Here is a 19,469-nt window from a genome sequence, read left to right as displayed (position 1 = left end):
GGGTTTTGTTTTGGTCTGTGTTCTAGATTTTTTGCTAGGTTCTTGTGTTGGTCTCACATCCAACCATCCCCAATCAGAGCCACTATTATCAGTGTTTTGAATATTGTTGGAAGTCCTACCTTTATTCCTTAAAAGTCTTTCAAATTTTTGATTGATCCTTGTTTATGAGTCCATGGTTCTTAAGGGTTTAGGGTTTTACAATTTCAAAATCATTTAAACAATAAACCTTTGTGTCACATTATTTCCAAGTCACTTTTGTTTACCCATTGCTTTTTCCATTTAAGTGGAAGGGTCACCATGTCGTCGAAAGGGGCCATTTTGATTTTTTTGGCTTAGGCGGGATTTGTTTTAAAATTGAATTATTTCATATTTTCCTAAGTCCTAAGTTTTTCCCATATGTATGTGTCGGGTTCCTAAAGGTTGGATGAGTTTTTTTTTATCCAATGGTTATCATGATACCGCTATGGGAAGTTGAGCGTTAAACATTTATTCTAACCCAGCAACAAACCACTAGCAAGGGGCCCAATCAGATAGTTAATGCAGGCAGTTAGTGTAGACGGTGAAGTGGTGGCGGTTAAGTAACAAAGGGCCATAAAGATCGAACGGTTGACTCAAGATCCAACAGTTGTCACTAGACCATGATTGAGAGATGCTCGACCTTTACTCATCATGGACTAGCAAATAAATGGTGGGTCCAGCCAAAGTGGGCGGCCTAGGCGGGTTAAAGAGTTGACAAGCCTAAGGAAGATTGACGATAGTCGCTGGACCACGATGAGGAGATGCTTGAACTTTAAGCTTTGCAGATCAATGACAAAGAGCAGATGAGAGACTAAGTGGTAGACCCACTTTGAAAGCTAGTATGATTAAAGGATATGCTAGTTTCGCATGATCAGATGACGGTCGCTAGACCACGATTGAAAGCTGCTCGAACTGTAATCTTTGTGGATCAGCGACTGAAGGAAAAAATAATCAGAAGAAGCTTTTCTGGTCCTTTGGAGCTGAAATTCTAAATCTCAAAAGGATTAATTGTAGAAGTGTGCAGCTTTATTGATAGTAATTAATGCTCAGTTGTCATTAAGGTCCCTTCATAAGGCATTGTTCTGAAATTCAAATTTGCAAAGAAGCATTCAAGAAGATCTATAGAGAATAGGCGCATGGTTTTGTGATTTCTCAAGCGACAAGTAAGTTCTTCTGTGACTGTGCTTTGCAATTCCTATTTGTGTGACATTATTTGGTGTTGGAAATTTAGAAGAGGTTATTTGAATAACAATTTGAGTAGGGATAGCATTAGATTGATAAGATGGAACCACGAAGGGAATTCAAGGGAAAGATAGATTACCAAGAGAGGGCTATTTGTGATGACTTTCTGGAACAACTGGCTCAAACTACTAATAGTACAGCCAAGATAAAAGAACTCATGCCGAAATATCCAGGCTTGCGGGTTGGTGATGGTTTGTAAGACAAGGGATGTTGGCTGAGAGATGCCCAGATAGGTATGATAGGTATAGGTTTGTTCAGTTTAGGATTTGGTTGGTAGAATTCACTAGCTCCTATTAATAGTATATGGGAATTAGATGTTGGAAAACTGGTGGTCCCTGGAGTATTCATGGACATTGATCTATTGACTAAAATTGCCAAAAATTATGACCCTATCACTAGGACTATGAGAAATGTAAATGGGGGGCCCTTAATTGAAATTATTGATGATGAATTCAGAAAAGTTTTCTGGCTGAGTGAGGCCTCAAACTATTTGGAACCCATTGATTTTGAGATGCTCAAGAAGGTTTATGATACCCAGAGGGGTCATCTTAGGAGTGGGTCATTGAAGGAATTTTTTGCAAAGATAGGAGGATTGACATTGGTAGGCCCTAGCACAATGGAGCCTTTCCCTATGAATTTATTTACTTTAAGGGCTAAGGGTATATATTGGTCTCTATGTCAAATTCTTAGGGAAGATGCAGAGAATGCCATGCCTACCCATCATATGCTTATGATGGCACAAATTTTGAACCCGTCCTTAGCAATAACCTATGATTTTGCACCTTATCTTATAGATGTCATTCATGAAGGTCTAATGAAGATAAATATACTAAAGTGGATAAACCTTTCGATTGGTACTCCCTGTTGATGCACATGTTCTTGTTTAAAGGTGTTGAATATTTTGCAAAGGACATGGACCTATTGAAGGAAAAGGAAGGTGAAGACATGCCTATTCATTTATGGAGTATAGATTTGTCTTGAGATAAAGAGGATGCAACTTACTTGAAATTTCATAGATACTTTGCATCTAAGCTCAGAATCCTTCTATGTCAATAGAAACCTAGGATCCCAAAGGCTCTCCTGAATTCATTAGACCAAACGAGTTTGCTGAGAATATTAAGATTGTGCACAATTGGGGTGACATAATCTTGTATCCTATTTCCATTGTTTTTAGAGTATATGGTTTTAGGGGAACACCATATCTGCTCCCCTATTAGGTCCCTTTTAAGATCAACATTGCTGAGATTTTGAGGTAGATTGGAGGACTGCAAGAAGCAGAGCTAACAAACAAAGGAAGAGGGACAATTTTCCCCACAGTCACTTTGGCACATTAGTTTGTTGTCACCAAGGGTGGTTGGTTACATTTTTAAAGTTTCCTTCAGCCATATAGGTTGTCAACGACAGTTGTTAGGTTTGTTGATCCGGAGGACTTATTCAATGGTATGTTTAGGAAGAAAGTCAAGTGTGGGGGTAGAATTCATCAATTTCACTTTCTTGAAGATCCAATAAGAAATGAATTCAATTTGGATGAGCAGGAAGTAAAAAATGAAAAGTGGTTGGCATTCAAGAAGACCCTTGATTTTGTTCAACATTTTGACAAGAACTATGATCCTTTGAACAGTTTTCACCCTTTTGAAGAAAAGATAAAGTTTTTCATAGACTATTTTGAAGATGCAATGCAGACCTTGAATGAGAAGAAGGATGTTGTAATGAAAGCAGATCCTGAGAAAGCTAAGCTTGTTTTAGCTAAGCCTATTTTTACTAAAGTTGTTCCCCCCGGTGAATATGTGATGTATAAGAGATCAGGGTATAATGTAGTGATGCCAAGGAAAGAGGAGAATTCTACTTCAAAAGGAAAAAAGGCCAATGGAGGATGCCCCTGATTCACAAGCCTCCCCAAAAAGGCAAAGGTTAGGAAAGGAAGCACAATCAAGTGAGTCTTTGTACTCTCCTTCTCAATCCCCATTATTCATAGGTGATGAGGAGGCAGTAGTTGAGCAATTGTTGCAGTTAGGGAGCCTAGGAGAGATTGCATGCACATACGGGGAATTACAAGGAGGGGTGCTAGAAGAGCCAGTAGGTACCAAAATGGACCTGACTATTGAAGAGTTTGTAGGCACAGAACTAGATCCTGTCATTAAGCTGACCAGTGATGAATTTTTGACTAATAATAGTTTTGTCAAATAGAGCATTTTTGCAATTTGTTTGGAGAAGACATATTGAGTAGTTTAAACAAAGATGTGAAAAGGGGAAAGTGGAGCAACCCCATAAAGATACATATGCTATTGAAGCAGAAATAAAAAAGAAATGCTTAGAGAATTTGAGGCAATTACCCCTGAGAAAGGGAGCAAATTGATTGCAGATGATGGAGTTTTGATTCTCCCAAAATGGGACATAGCTGATGTGTTAGTTTTTGATGTAGTTAGAAAAGAAACCAAGCCTTTGGAAGGAATAAATTATAGTAATGACCATGCAGCCTTGTTATATGGTCCCTAAAGAAGGAAGAAAACAAAATAAGGAAAGCCTCCTCAGGATCTGATTACTCGGGAGGCATGATTGTAAAGAGAGTTAGGGATACACGGGTAGTAGAAGCTACTAGCACGACCTGAGAGTCTGCTAAATTTGGTATGGCAGTGGCTGAGAAAGAAGCCAAGGAGAAAGATGATCTCCAGGTGAAGTTAGAGGTAGTCCTACAAGCTTACAATGAAGCAAAGTTTGAGATAGCTCGTAAGGACAACACCATTGCAGAGTTGAAGAATAAATTGGGAGAACAACATCAAAAGGGTGAGTCTTCCAATCTGATGATTTCCTCTTCTCCTGCCAGACCCCCTCCTTCCAGCCCAATTATTGAATTCTCGCCTTCTCCCATGACTCCTGGTTTTCAATCAGCTGAGAAAATTCAAGATGAAATGGAGAGATTGAAGCAAGCTCAGGAAATTTTTGCAAGCAAATATGAAGAGAAGATCATGGGTAAAATTTTGAAGTTTTCTAATACTGTTGGAGCTGCAATAGTTTATATTAATATGAAAAGATTATTGACTATTTTGGGTTCTTTGAAAGAAGATAAGGATATTTTGGAGCCAATTTTGGACAAATGGATTGCCAAAGAGGTTAATTTAGAGTTTATATTTTCTTTATCTTAGGAGGAAGTAGATGTGATGTCACTATCATACCTACTTATGAGGAGGTAAAAGGTTTGTCCAAGTTTGCAGTGGAAAGGGTCAATGTAGAAAGGAAGGCAAACTTATATCAAAAGGAATATGCAGATCAAAAAGTTGAATTGTTTCCTAGAGATTTTGTTAGTATTAACAAATTGAAAGATAAAGAAGTATGGCTTGGCGAGCTAGGTCATAAGTTGTCTCAAAGAATAAACAACATCATAAATATAGATGATACTTTTTTATTCATTCAAACCATTGAAGAGATTGAGAAAATAAAATCACATTTTGGTTTCTTGGAAAAGGAAGTTAAACAGTTAAGGGAGATGTGGAAAAGTTTTAATAAGCTAAAAAAGAAAATTGTTAGTTTCTCTTGGCCTTGTTGGGTCTCAAATCAACAGATTGGATAGGTTCTAAGGAAATGCCAACTCCTATGATCAAACCCTCCAATTTACTTGGCCAACTTATAGAGTGAACCTGTTTGGTTGTTAACTCTCTCACTTCAGGCTCTGCAGGACCTAGGCGGGTATACCTATTCACCAGTTGTCTTTAATGACTGGTGCCTTTTATAGAAGATTAAGTGTCCTGATCTGGTTTCCTCCTATCTCAGAATGGCATAAGTTCCTAGGATGGAGATATAGCAGATGAGTTCAAGATTGTTGTTGTAGAAGCTATTCGATCTATGTTTCTTACTTAGTTACTCCTATTGCTTTAAAATAACATATGATGAATATGGTGATAAGTGTAATCTATAAATAACCAGTGCCTTCTTCATTGTTTGGGCTATAGAGTCATTATATTTTATTTACTATGCGAACTTGTGAGATAGTTTTTTAACCCACCCCTTTATGGACATGTCAGTTATTATTTCTTTTGAGATCAATTGAATGCTTATATCATAAGTTGCTTGAATGAGTTTAACCCTACCTTTAAGGGACCATTCGAGTAAGCACTGCGAAGAACAATTATAATTCACAAGAAGAACTTTTATTTCAACCTTATAACATACAACATAAATTTCATTCAAAAAATATGAATAACCTTATCTCTTTCGATAATATCACAAGTGATTGCCAAAAACAAAATGAAATAATCCACAACACATACGCAAAGAAAAATGACTGATCATAGCATGTATTCCATCAGAATTTGTATAACAGAAAACTTACAGGCTGTCATACATTGCTATCTTGTTCCTATGTATCTCTTCTCCTTTTATTACAAAAACCTCTCTCACATATATATGAGAGCAAAAGTCACTTATGAAAAGACGTGTCTTTTCAAAATACTAATTGTTAGTTTGAATATTCCTAACAAACTTAAGTAAAAAGAGATTAAGAATTCCTAAATGATGAATATAATAATCTTCTTTGAAAGTCTTGATCTTAACACTCTATTTCTTCAATTCTTCTCCTTGTGAAAGGTATTCGAAGATCATCTGGTTGACGGTAGGGGCCATGTCTTTGCTTCGGTCCAACCTTGACAAAGCCTGATCCTTGATGTTTACAAGCTCATTCCGCAAATCTTCCATGGACATTACTCCTCCTTCTTTATAAAATGAGGGCATTCCAATAGGGCTCCCATCATCCAGTTCTTTAAGATCTCGCTTTAGCATATCTTCGAATTTAACATGATCTTCTATATATGAAGTCCCTTCAGCCTTCTCCTCTGGCGTCATCACATCAACACTGCTTATCACCTCATGCAATCGTGCTTTTAACCTTTCATGCTCTCTTAATGCTTTTATGGTTCCAGTGTACACCCTCCAGTAATGTTCGACATGTATAAGCATGGTGTTGAATCGGTGTTCAATGATGTCGTTAACCAATTTATCCATCTTTTGCTGGATATTATTTACCTGTTTGGTAGCCTTATCTGTTTGATACTTCCAATACAGAGCATCAGAAACATCATCCAAGCTCTATCCTGTGGGATATGAGGCATATTCATTTAAGGGAGTCCCTATCTCAAGTTGTAATATTTTCGTTTGTAACTTTTGATTCTCCTCTTTAGATTTTTCATACAAGCCCTTATAGGTAATATTTTCCCTGACCAAAAACTCTGTCTGATCCATATTTAATTTGGCTACATCCAGGTTCAACTTTGCAGTGACCCTAGGGTCAGTCTTTCCAACCTGATGAATCATGAGGTGTCCAAAGGTTTCTTCGATATCCACAATAATTGGCCTTTTTCCTTTCGGATATAATGCCCATTGTAGGAGAGCCTTTTGATCAGGATCATACCCGGAGCCTAGGAACAATTTATCTATCTCTTGAGGCAACACTTGTTGATTCAAGTCCTGCTTCTTCAAGAATCCGTCAAACAGAAGTGCTAAATTTATGTCCCAACCAGAAAAGATGATAACACCAGCCTCTTTTAATATTTTCCTCCCTTTCTCAGGGGTCATATCTTTCATGAGGGTATCAATTTCATCCTGTAGTCTTTTCATCTGTTCATCTTCTAGTCTTCCAACCATGCTTTGTTTCACATGGGCCCCTTTATACTGGTACAAGAATGAAAGGAATTCCCTCGAAGAGGTGAATCCGTCATCAGCAACAAAGTCTTCATTCTCTATCATCCTTATATCAACTACATCTTTAATGTTGAATTCACCAGTGTCCACATCCACCTCTGTTTCAAAACCAGGGGGATAATCTTCTCTAGGAGAGTTAGTAGGGATGCTACTAGCAGCTAATTTCGGTGACATGTGAGCCAATGGTTGACTATCCTTTTCAGTATTGATAAAATGAAGGAATTATGGGGGCACTCTATGCATAATCTCTACTTCATGTTGAAGTAGCCTTTTGGCTATCTCCAAAGGGTCTTGGAGGTTTCCAAGTAAGTCTCCATCCACCATCCCCCTTGCTCTTTTCCATTTGAAGGCTTCCCAAGTCATTTCGCTTCTTTCTTTCAAAACCCTGGCCTCTTTCCTTTCAAGGTTCTTGATTAAATCATCTGGCATTTTAGCCACATGTATTCCGTCTTTTAGTTTTTGTGACATCCTAGCAGCTCTTATATATCCCTCAGGATCAAAGTTCTCTCTAGGATCACCCAGAGTCATGCCATAATAATCTAATTTATTTTGAAGTAAATGATAGCTTTTGGAACTTTTAACAATAAAATCAGAAAACACCAATAACCTTGGAACAATGGATTGTTTACCAAAATCTGTAAGATGTTTAGCACTGACAGCAGATAATTGTCTCACAATCTCTAGGCTAGCCACCCTGTTTGGTACTGTAATCGGAAGCATGTATGGATTTCCTTCATACCCAAATACCCTGATTTCTGTATGATTAATGTGGCAATACCAATCACCCCAGTTGTGATCAATCTGAGACTCTGGAGAGAAGTCTTTTGGCCTGAGGAATCTCTTAATTTCAGGGGACAAAGTATAATCTCTATGTTGTCCAAAAGCCGCACTAAGGGGTTTCACAAAATATTCCTGAAAGTGCCAGTATTGATTGTTCATGAATCTTTGATCCCATGCAGAAACCCACAACTGAACTGGTTTCTTCAAACCATTCTTATCATAAGCTCTGATGCAGAAATCATCTGACTAGAAATTGATTTCTTGTCCACAATAAAGAATGATGTGCATCAATAAAGAGTACAATGAGAAATGAACATTCACAAGGTCTCCTTTCAACTTTTCCAACCCATGATTTAGGGCATCTGCAACATAAGTGGCATAGTCAAATGACCTAGGGTCTTTCGATTGTAAATCAACACACAAAACCATAACCCCAATATCCATGAGAGGATGAGCCTCTAAGCCTAATACTTGGGCTGCAGCATAGTATGTATACTTAAAATATGGATGGAATTGGTTGACATCAAATGGCACCTTATCATTTTTACTGAATGGAACAAAGGACCCGCCCACTTTTGGCCGGTGAATGGGTAATCTCCATGTCCTGTAGATGTCTTCCAAGTTAAAGAATTCTCACGACAATTTCTGCATATCAATTTTCTCTTCTACTTCCCAGTCTAAATCAAATACCATATCAACAGTCTGTTTGTTAATCACCACCAAGGGATTCCCTCGGTAGTCGCATATGGTTTTGGTTCTTGGATCATAGCAATCTACCAGAGCTTTCATTAATTCAATATCCACAAATACATTCGGGACTACCAATTTCCCTAAGTTTTTCTTCCATAGGTTACTTATGGGCTCAGGAGCATCCCTTCTCTTGTAACTAAACAGGAACAACTCATTTCCCCTGATTTCAGTCCATATGTCTCCCAGATGTTCAAATCTATCTTCCAATCCTTCTTCTTCACTCTTGATTTTTTTAGACCTCACACTGGATGTCGGGCACTGGTCTAGCAAATCCTGAGTCAAAGCTCTACCCTCCTTTTTCTGTCTTTTGGGCTTCTCTTCAGGGTTTAATTCTTTCCCTTTTCTACTCTTTTTAGAAGAAGAAGAAGGTTCCATAATTTTAGTAACTACGAGAAATCACACTTACTTGGAGAATTGTCTAACTCTTCTAATTGTCATTCACGAACTTCAGCAAATTCTTTGCAACTTTCAATCTCTTGGCATCAATCTGGTTCTTATGAAGATTCAATCAATTCAGTTGTAATTGCATGGGTAACTTGCGCACAGTTAATTTCTCTGCGTCTATAACGGCTATTCAAATTTTTAAACTTAATTGCAAATGTGACATTCTTCACTTGGGCTTTTAACTCTTTCGCGGGAAGTATTGTTCAACTGAAATGATCGTAAATCAAGTCTTCGATGGAACCCTTGTCTTCGGCCGAATACTTTGATCTTTCATCGAAAGCTCACTTTCCTCAATATTACTTCATTGGCGAATAGCCCATGTCAAGAAACCATTTTCTAGTCTCCTCGAAATCATCTTTTCCTCGATGAACTTTCTTTCGATGAGTCATTCGTAAGTTTCATCAAAATCATATTTCGATGAGTTCTGTTCTTCGGTGAAAGTTCATGCAAGCTCTTCGAAAGTCTTTTTTCTTCGATATCCCCTTTATCGATAAAACCCCTCTGTTTTTGTTCGATATAATGTTATCGATGAGATTTGCTTTTCGATGAATACTTTTTAAGTTTCTTCGGCAATTGTATCTCCTCGACTTCACTTTTTTCTTTTTGCCTTTTGCTTTTCACTTTTCGATGAAACCAGAGTATCGATGAGTGGCTTCCTTCATTTATCAAAAGTGATATTTCGCCGAAGACATCTTTACGTAGTGTTTTACACATCATGCTCTATTTCGATGAAAGTATTCTTTCGGTGAAACTCCTTTTGAGATGATCGATATGATATTTTGGCCGATAATCTTTTAGTTTTCACGCCTATGGGAAGATTTTTTTATTTCAAATGCAGTGTTCAACAGTGGCTCTGACTGAGGATGGAGGCATATTGTGTATGTCTTCAAGAATTCAGAATCTCTGGTTAGCGAGGATACAATTTGACAAGTCATGGTATTTACAATGGAAGTGGATCCTAATCTACTGTACTTGTAATAGAATACATCAAGAAAAGAAATTTTTTAAGAATTGTCCATGTACTGGCAATTCTTGGACTTCCCCTGTTGTATTTTGGAGCAGGTAGGAATCTTCTCCTTTTTTATCCATAATCACATATGGTCTGATCCATAAAGCCTCAAATTTGCCATGCTTGCCTTTGTCTTGACTCCTGGCATTCCACATTAAGACCCAATCACCCACACAAAATTTCCTATCCGTTGTCCTCCTATCATACAACCTCTTCATCTGATTTTGAATCTTTATATTCTATTTCTGAGCCTCTGTTCTGACTTCATCCAGCTCTGCTAACTGCATCATCCTCTCTTGTGAGGGGTCTTCAACATCTATCCCTTCTTGAGTCATGAACCTATGTACAGGCAAGAGATTGTCCAAAGGCAATCTGGCTCTTTTGCCATAAACCAACTCAAATGGAGACTTTCCCATAGATTTCTTCATTATTATTCTATCTGCCCATAATGCAAGACTCAACTTTGAATCCCATGCCTTCTTGTTGTGTCCTAACATCCTTTTAATGATCTTTAGGATGTTCTTGTTGCTTGATTCAGCTTGCCCATTTCCTTGAGGGTGGTAAGGAGAAGAATGAGATATTTGAATGCCATACTCTTCACAAAAAGTGTTGAATTCCTTAGACCTAAAGGACATGCCATTGTCTGAGATGATCTTTGCAGGAACACCAAATCTAGTAATAATGTTCTCCATTATGAATTTTATTACTACTTTACTAGTAGCTTGTCTAGTGGGTATTGCCTCTACCCACTTGGTAAAATAGTCTGTAGCAACCAATATCCATCTGTGTCCTCTGCTGGATCTTTCAGATATTTCTCCTATGAAATCTATTCCCCATTGCTGAAATGGTTCCTCAGCTAGCATTGGTCTTAATTGAAGTGACCCTTGATATTTCATTTTGCCTAAAAATTTCTGACAAGCTTCACACTTTCTAACATATCTATAAGAGTCATTGAAAATGCATGGCCAAAAGTATCCATCTCTCAATATCTTATGTGCAGTAGTCTTAGCCGAAAAATGACCACCACAAACCCCATCATGCATCTCTTGGAGAACCTTCTCTACTTGGCAGTTATCTAGGCATAATAATAATATCCAATCTCTATTTTTCCAATACAAGTCCCCATTGACAATCACATATCTCATAGATTTCAACTTTAAAGTTCTTCTCTGATTATCAGTCATACCATCCGGGCATTTCAAGTGCTTAAGGTAGTATATGATGTCAGTGTACCATGCTGTATTCTCAATGCTGAGGTTGGCTTCTTCTAATCCTACTTGGTTTACACAAGACTCCTCAATTTCAGTCCCTGTCATGAGTTTGGCCAACCCTTGTCCTTTGATAACTTGTGAAATTTTGAGTTCAATGTTGAACTCTTGTATTTGGTTGATCCATTTACATCTTTTGCCTGTGACCTCAGTTTGTCTGAAGATATCTTTCACTGCTGCATTAGGGACATATGCTATAACTTCAGCCCCCACCAAGTATGGTCTAAACTATTTTACTGATCTGACCAAGGCATAAGCTTGCTTTTCATTCAACTCATATTTTATTTCTGAAGGGCTCAAAGACTTGCTAAAATATGCAATGGGCTGCTCATACCCTTCTGGATTCTTCTGCAACAATACTGCTGCTATTGTATGGCAAGAGGTGAATAAGAATATTATAGAAGGCTTGCTAAAATCTGGAGAGATTAGTACTGGTGCTTCAGAAATTGCTCTTTTGATCGCTACAAAGGAATCAATTGCTTCCTCAGTCCAATCAATTTGGACTCCTTTCTTTAACATCTTTACTATAGGTTTTATTATGTCTGCAAAATTTAGAATAAACCTTCTTACAAAATTTATTTGTCCCAAGAATGATTGAATGGCCTTGATAGTTTGAGGAATGGGAACCTCATTGATAGCTGCCACCCTTTCAGGGTCAATTCTTACCCCTTCCTTGGATACTATGTGTCCAAGTAACTTTCCTTCTTCGACACCAAAATGGCATTTTTTAGGATTCAAGGAAATCCCATACTCTAAGGCTTTCTTGAATATCTTCTCAAGGTGCTCACAATGATCATCAACGCTTTTTGAGTATGCAGTTAAATCATCTTGGTATACTACCATGATTACATCAATCAGCTCTGCAAAAGCCACATCCATTGCTCTCTGAAATGTGGCACCAGCATTAGTCAATCCAAATGGCATTCGTGCATATACATAAGTGCCCCATGGAGTCGTAAAGGTTGTTTTATACTTTTCAATTTTTTTAACTTTCACCTGATTATAACCTGAAAACCCATCCATCATAGATAATAACTCACACCCTGTCACTTTCTGTAGCATGTTGTCCATATTTGGCAATGGGTAATTGTCCTTTAGAGATGATATGTTTAAGTTTCTAAAATCCACACACAATCTAATATCCCCATTCTTTTTTCTGACCGGTACTAAGTTAGAGACCCATGTGGAATATCTGCAGGGTTCAATAATTCCTATATCTTTCATTTTTATGATCTCTTCCCTCATTTTTGGTAACAATGTTGGATTAATAGGTCTCTGCTTTTGTCTGAATGGTTTAGCTTCTGGCTTAAGCGGTATCTCGTGCTGAAAAAGATCTTCTCTATAGGCTTTGAGATCTTCATAAGATCATGCAAACACATGTTTATATCTTCTTAGTAATGTTATCAGTTGTTGCCTCATGGCAGGAGTTAGCCTTTTCCCAATGAAAACATTTCTAGGAGTTTCTTCACTTCCTAAATTGACTTGTTCCACATCACTTTCTTTAACAGCTGATCCTTTAGTCTCAATTACATCCCGAGCATTGAAAGCTCTTTCCAATGCTACTAAGCCTCTTGGTAATTTATTTGATTTCAGTTGTATAATTTCATGTCCAAATAAAGTTTCCTTACCTTCAGTCTTTTCCACGAAGTCACTAAAATTTATTGCCTGAGTCTGATAGTGATCAACACACTGTAAGAATTTTAGTAGGTCCGTATCATCATGAAACACTCGCCAATTACATAGGTTGTCAGGAACTGATGGTCTTACTTTCATCTCTACTTCAGATATCCCAGTTAGTGCTATATCATTATCCTTCAATGCAATACTGGCCAAGAAGTCTGCCATGATGTTCTTTGACCTGTCGATCCAGTTTATTTGGAAAGCATCAAAAAGTTCTATAGTATCCCAAACAACATTTCTATACTGTTTCAGTCTTAAGTGCTTTGAGGAATACTTCTTCTTTACTTGTGAGACTATTAACTCTGAGTCACCAAACACACTGAGTAATCTAATTCCATGTTTAACTGCTATATTAAGATCAGTGAGTAAGGCTTCATATTCCGCAATGTTATTTGTGCACTCAAATAGCAATTTGAAAGAATATTTGTAAGTTTCCCCTGTGGGTGAGATAAATAGGATTCCAGCCCCGCTCCCTTCCTTGCTACAAGACCCATCAAAGAACATTTTCCATACTTGATCATTCTTCCCAACTAGACCTAATTCAATGGGGATCCATTCATCAACCTTAGGTTTTGTCAACTGCACTTGGAAATTGTCCATATCAATTTGCAAGAAACATATTTGATTTGCTGATTCTTCCATGTCTTCTATGATATATGTGGACCGGGGTTCCCTATCAATTTTTACCTCCTGCCCATTTATTGGAATCGTAGCATATGATAAATCTAACTGCACATACCCTCCAATCATGTTCGACCATTGCCTAGATAGCAACATCCCATAGTTTGGAGGGACATCCACCACTGTAATATATGTCTTGTACAATGCTTCAGGATAGGCTGCCAACTTGAATTCTACATCCTTCATGATGCCAACCACCAAGACCGACCTATTGTCCATGGCATAACATTTCCCAAAGGTAGTATCAACTTCCAATCCAAGCTCTTTAATCACTCCAACAGGCATAACGTTCATGGCTACTCCTGAGTTGATCATACAATTCTTTACTTTCTTATTGTTTACCACCAAAGTGAGATAAAATGGGTCTACTTGTGTTGGGTTATTGGTTATGGTGGACCCTAGATATATAACTGGGGCCATTTGTTCATTATTATTACCTTTTGGAACCTCTTGTTTCTGTTCGTTAACTTTTTCCTTCTGGACACCTGAAATTATCTCAAGAGTCTTTTCTCTGTATTCAGGAAACTTCATTATTTCCATTAGGGGAACAGAAACTTTTAATTGCGTTAATGCATTTGAAATATCAAATGAAGTGGAGTGTTGTGCCAAAGGAAATTTTGTTATATCTTCTTTTTGAACATCAGGACCCCTTGTATTATTCTTTGGTACATCTTCCTTAGTTTTAGCTGCTTTATTTGTTTGCTTGGGTGTTTCATCATTTTCTTTTATAAAAAGACTAGTGAGTTTGCTTTGCTTTGGGTTCACCACCCTATTCCTCAAATCATAAGTTCTTTTTGCTTGTGCAATGGCATAAGCTGTAATTCTTTTCTTTTCTTCTTCAGTGGGGATTCTGAGCTTAACACTTTCATTTATGTTGGTGATTACAGGTAACACAGAGCATTGATCAATGTTCATGGAATCTGATCCTCCTTCTTCTGCAAAGGATATCATGTTAACAGTTGGGTCACCCATATGTTCTTCATAACCATTCTCTTCCTCCTGCAATCCTTTTGCTACAGCGCACAAAGAGGGAGCATGTGGCATATTGCAAGCATAACACCACATGTCATCATCTTGAGTATAGTTTACTATTCTTTTCAAGGGATCTGGAATTTGCTGGTTTTCTCTGTGATTCCTGTCTACTGGTTTTCCATCTTTCCAAATAGTGTTATGGGGCATGTCATGCAATCTGGGCCTCTCAGGACGATAATATTGCTGCTTCTCTATTTTGTTTACCCTTACAGATAGTAAGGAGAGAAGGAAAGATATTAATATGAATGGAGATGGATATGGATTAAATCTCTATGTGTGAGAGAGAGACAGAGAGATGCAATGATAATGGATAGAGAAGAAGATAGATGTAGAGATGAAGATAGAGTGAGAGAGTCCTTGAAGAGGGATACAAATGTATGGGGAGATATAGAGAGGTAGAGGGAGAGGGAAAGATAGAGAGAGATGTGGAGATAAAAAAAAGACATCAAGAGAGAGAGAGAGGAGGGGGAGATAGAGAGAGAGAGAGAGAGAGAGAGAGAGAGAGAGAGAGAGAGAAGTGGGAGAGAAAGGGAGAGGGAGAGGGAGAGAGGGATAGATATAGATAGAGTTAAATATAGAGATATAGAGAGATAGAGAGATAGAAAGATCAAGGTAGAGAAAGATACATGGATAGAAAGAGGTAGATAGGAATGAGAGGGAGATAGAGAGAGAAATATAGAGAGATAAATAGAGATAGAGAAATGAAGATTGAGATATAAAGTAGGAGAGATGGCGGGAGAGATGGAGTGGCCGAGAGAGAAGGGGGTAGTGATTTAAATAGAGGGAGATATAGATAGATATAAAGGGAAATGGAGAGAGATAAAGAAGGAGATAGAGATAGAGAGATATGGATAGAAAGAGATAGAGATGATCAAGAAGGAGATAGATGGAGAGAGATGGGGAAATATAGAGATAAAGAAATATAGTAGGATAGATGGAGTCAAAAAGATATAGGTAAAGATAATGAGATACAGATAAAGAGGGGGAAGGAGAGATGTTGAATTCTACTGAGAAGATTGCCAGAATGATGTGTTGTCATTGATGTCAACATATTCTTCTATGCATTCCAGTGTTGCTGTTTGGTTTAATGAGTTGGTTTTGCAGACGAGCTAATGCAAATTAAAGGGTTTTTGGTATACTGTTTGTAGATGGTTCATTCCCATTTACAGAGGTCTATATGATGTTGTGATCAAGCTATGAGATCTGGTATTGAGGATGTTATACAGTTGTTCATGTTATTCGATATTCTACTTTGTGCTCTGTATTGCTCCAAAATTGCTATATATTTAGTTGTGGATGTGTGGGATGTGTTTTGAACATTGATGTGTGTTCACAGTTCGAGTGGTTCATGATTTGGAGGTCCTCAAGCGAATATTTCAAGTTGAAAGTTAGTTATGATGGTGTTCTTAGATCTGGTAGAGAAATAATGATGATTCTGGTGATCCAAGTTGTTGTGGTTCAATTCACGTTGCTTGTGAATATCTCTAGATCACGTTCTATGCATATTGGTGGTCCACATTGATTATTGTGCATGTTATTGAAGATTTTCTTTGTCTGGTGATGTTCTTCATGTTATGTGACATTCTTGGTGACTGTAGTGTGTTACGGATGATTGAGGCATAATTGTTGGAGGTGTTGTGTGTTTGCAGTATTGATTTGGGTCCAAACTATATCTTCGTTGACATCATTTTGGTTTGCATGTATTGTTGTAGCATGTGAGGATTTATTCTATAATTTGTATTGATGGGTTTGGCCGACCTTGAAATATAGGTTGAGGGTTTGTATAAATAAATGTAATAATCATGTAAGATAGATGTCTATGAGTGTCTGTGATCTTTGATAGTATGTATGATCGATTTGTATGTGTAAACAAGTGATTTGATTTTTCAAAAGTGTGAAGCAGAGAAGAGAAGTGTTGCAAAGAAGACTATGTGCTTAACAAGAACTGTACTTAGGCATACGAAAATGCTATTTTCACAATTCATCTAATCTAGATTGTAGTTTGAATATTTTTTTAAGTCAGTGACCCTTCCCTAAATTTTTTAGCCTTTCTGGGTTTTTTATTTGAGCAGTGAGCTCCACGCAATGTGCCTGAATGCATGTTCATTCCCCATTGTAATATTCACATTTACTCCTAATAGGGTATTATGGGTAGGTTCCTAGCATGGTTTTTCCCTTAACTGGATTTTCCACATCAAAAACCTTGGTGTTATGTATGTGGTGTTGTTTCATGCTATAACTATTAATTATTAGATCTGATTTGTGGTTTAAGTTGGAGTAAGTTTTTGTGCAAACTGATTAACCCCCCCCCCCCCGCTCCTAGTTTGTTGCATTGTTGCCAACAATCGATATCAGAGCTAGATCCTCTGGAAGAATCTTGACCACTTGAGGAGATTTGGGATGGAAACCTTTTCTTTCAAGAAGGATAGTTTGAGATTTGATGGAACAAACAATACTCTCTAGAAAAGTCAGATGCAATGTCATTTGAGATGAATTAGAGAAGAGTACCAGAAGATCACTAAGAATGTATATAATTTTCCTCAGAATGGTTCTACTACTCTGAATGACATAAAGGAAGCAAAATTCAATATTAGAGCTATGGAAGCATTTTTAAGTGCCTTGTTAAATTTTGAGATGACTAATATGATGGACTTAGAGACTGCTCATGAGATCTGGATAAAGTTGGAGACCTTGAATGAAGGTGATAGTCGTGTGAAGATTGCTAAGTTGCAGAGCTTGAAGGGTAAATATGAGAACCCGAAGATGAGAATATTACTTCCTTTATGCAGAAAGTGAATGAGCTTGTGTGTGGATTCATATGTGTTGGTGGAGTATTAGAAGAATCGAAGATTGTTGCTAAAGTGTTGAGATCCTTTCCTCCTGCTTACAAACATAAAGCTGTTGCTATTGGTGAGATCCGGACTGTGACACATGTGACAAGAGACATGGTGATTGGTAAGATTGTTTCTTTTGAGTTGAGTAAGTTTGGAGACTCTCTTCCTAAGACTAAATATACATTCAAAATTACTATTTCTGGGAAGCGGAGATATGATCTGGGAGAAAGTTCTACATGGCTATCTAGATATGAGAAATAAATGAAATAGATGGAAGATGAAGAAAGAGAGCTTAAGGAGCTTGAAGCACTTATTGCCAAAAGATTGCCTAAAGGTGTTAGTAAGTATGAAGGGAAGTTACCTTAAATGTTTTTCATGTAATAAAATAGGACATTTTGCATCAAGGTGTCCGGAAAGAGATAAAAATCCTAAGAAGTCATTTAAGCCATATAAGCCTAAATATTAGAAGAAGTGTTATTATGTTGTTGATGAAGGTGTGACAGATGATGAGTTAGATAATGGAAATTTATGAGATGAATTTGTGTTCATTTCTATCAAGGAAGATGATCTTGTAACTACAAATTCTACAGCTTGCATTAATAAGGATAAAGATGAATGGGTAATTGACAGTGGTTGCTCTCATCATATGACAAGTGATAAGAGTAAATTTGTAAATTTGGAAAGGTATTATGGTGGTATAGTAATATTTGGTGATAACAAAGCTTGTGTAATTCAAGGTAGAGGTTCTATTTCTCTTGATGGTAAGCACAATACTGATGATGTGTTGTATGTTGAAGGTTTAAACCATAATCTTTTGAGTGTTGGTCAGATGGCTGATAAGGGATATAACTTGCAATTCAAAAATGGCAAATGTAAGATCTTGAGTAGCTCCAAAACTGAGATTGCATCTAGTACAAAGACTAAAGGTAATATCTTTCACTTGAATGTTGACGGTAAAAGTTGTTTGATTGCTTAGATTGAGGAAATTTGGTTATGGCATAGAAGGATGTGTCATGTAAATTTTGATTGCATGGTTAAGATAAGTTCTACTCAAGCAGTGAGAGATCTACTGAAGTTAATAAAGCCTTCTAATTTGTTATGTAAGGAATGTCAATTAGGGAAGCACAAAAGAGTTACTTATAAGAGAAAACAATATAATTATAATGGATTATTGGATCTTGTGCATACTGATCTATGTGGTCCTTCTAGAGTAAGAAGCCTACAGGGTGATAGGAATTTCATGTTTCTGATTGATGTCTATTCAAGAATGATGTGGGTTACCTTCTTAAGGGAGAAGTCTGAAGTGTTGGAGAAGTTCAAGATTTTCAAGGCTAGAGTTGAAAATGAGACTAGATTGAATCTTAAATATCTAAGATCTGATAGAGGTGGAGAATTCACTTCTGGTGAGTTTAATGCATATTGTGAACAACATGAAGTTAAGAGATAGTTATATGCTCCTAAGACACCACAACAAAATAGTGTTTAGAAAGAAAGAATAGAAGAATTCAAGAAGCTGCTAGAACCATGATGATTGAAGGAAATGTTTGGCATGTGTTTTGGAGAGAAGCTATGAGTACTACCGTATACACTCTTAACCGGGTAAATGTCAAAGGTGATATTGGTAAGACTCCTTATGAGTTATGGTTTGGTCATGCTCCTACTGTTAGATATTTCAGAATTTTTGGTAGTAAATATTATATCAAAAGAGATGAAGATCTTGGAAAGTTTGATGCTAGATGTGATGAAGGAATCTTTCTTGGTTACTGTACTCAAAGTAAGGCCCATCAGTGTTATAATAAAAGATTGAAAAAGATGGTTGAAAGTGATAATGTGAAGGTTGATGAAGGTAATGTAAGATAGATTAGATCTTGTGGATATGATTCTGATGATCAAGATGATAGTTCAGATAAAGGAAAGCAAGTGCAGACCCAAAGTCAAGTTCATATTGATCCAGAAAAGCCTAAGAATGAAGATGTAGATGCTAACATGGAAGAAAAAGTTCAAGAGCCTGAAATTCAAGAAAATCCTAAAACTCCTAGG

Source organism: Cryptomeria japonica, chromosome 3, assembly GCF_030272615.1.
Source record: "Cryptomeria japonica chromosome 3, Sugi_1.0, whole genome shotgun sequence".
Classification (NCBI taxonomy): Eukaryota; Viridiplantae; Streptophyta; class Pinopsida; order Cupressales; family Cupressaceae; genus Cryptomeria; species Cryptomeria japonica.
This window is presented reverse-complemented; position numbering follows the sequence as displayed.